The following is a 1473-nucleotide window of genomic DNA, read 5'->3' as shown; positions in this document are numbered from 1 at the left end:
CTTGAACACACAAGCTTGTCTACAATTTTCAAAATTCTCCAACAGCTGGACTCTTCAAGGTGCATTTCAACTTCTCCCTAATTACTCATCCGTTTTTTAAGCCTGAGAGCTTATTACTTATTTGTGCGAAGTGCCTTATGCTATGAGACCATTCAGAATATCATCTTTTAGGACACAGCCCGGAATCAACAATTTTCCTTCTTTTTTTCCCCCCACCCCTCTTTTAAACTTTTTTTGTTCTTCATTCTTGGTTTTCAAGTAGAAGTCTCGCTCTTCCCTTTCTACCCAATACTGAAACCCAGGGCTGAAAGATGAAAACTTACTAGTAATGTAAACCACCATTTTCTTTTTTCTTTATGAGGAGGAGTGATATGCAAACTGCAGTTCATCCGCACTGTAAATACATGTATTTAAAAAAACAATCCCAAGTAAAAAATTTCTTCTGGGCTGAGTAGATACAACATCATCGCTCCCAAAGGAAAGAGCAGTCTATCATTGGCAGGAGCCTATGACAAGCCTTTGTGCTCTATAGCAGAACACTAAAGACTGGTTACATACGCCTCCATTAGCAGTATGGCACTTGATGTGTAGACATGTCAGAGCCTTGCACCCTCTTTCCTCTGTGGCAAAGCGTGTCCCATAGAAATGGGTGTGTATACTTGTATAAACTTTGTAAATAAGTTTTTTTTCTGGGTTCTATATATATATATATACATATATATATTATTTTTTTCTTTGATGAAGTTGCTGGGATTAAGGGGATTAGAGTGATTATGGGAGCAGCTAAAGATGAGAGGGGCTCAGTTTTCTGCAACACTAAATTTCTAAAACAAGTACTTTGCCTCTTACTGTAGAGAGCAGACATCTATGGGGACCCTGTGTTAGAAAAGGGACCCAGAGGTCTGGAAATGCACTGTTTTGCTGCCACACTGTCACATATAGTACATTTGGAGTAGTCTTCATCAGAGAGCAAGGAAGCTTCAAAATCTAATTCAAGGTGATTTTTTGAGAAGCTCTCTGATTTTGCTTCTTCCTTTCTAAAAGTGTGAGGAACTTTTCAAACTCTACAAAAGGGGTAAAGATTAATCTGTGCAGTGTGGGAATTACATGGAGTAGCCAGTGTCTTTGAGCAAAATGTGTACGAAGCACGGATTTGCATTTCAGAATATTAGCCAGTACAGCTTTGATAGCGTTAGCAGTTCTGGAGCTTAATTTCTGTGGATCATCTCTTGTAATGTGTAAATGTGTTGCCCTCTGCCCATCTTGGTAAATAAACTTCTGCAGAAATGGGCAACCCTTGAGAGCTGTTAACTTCCATGCTACAGAAAGCTGCTTGCCATCCTCTTCCGTTTGTGACAAGAATTGTTATCTGTCATTTTGCATTGTAAATTGCTGGCAAATGCTTTACAGTCAGTAGTGTTGCTTTAAATTGTGCCCCTCCCAACATGCTTGATGTTTGGCCTGATCTCCAGG

This window comes from Sciurus vulgaris (genome assembly GCF_902686455.1).
Source record: "Sciurus vulgaris genome assembly, chromosome: 11".
NCBI lineage: Eukaryota > Metazoa > Chordata > Mammalia > Rodentia > Sciuridae > Sciurus > Sciurus vulgaris.
The sequence above is the reverse complement of the archived record's forward strand: the minus strand, read 5'-3'. Positions refer to the sequence as shown.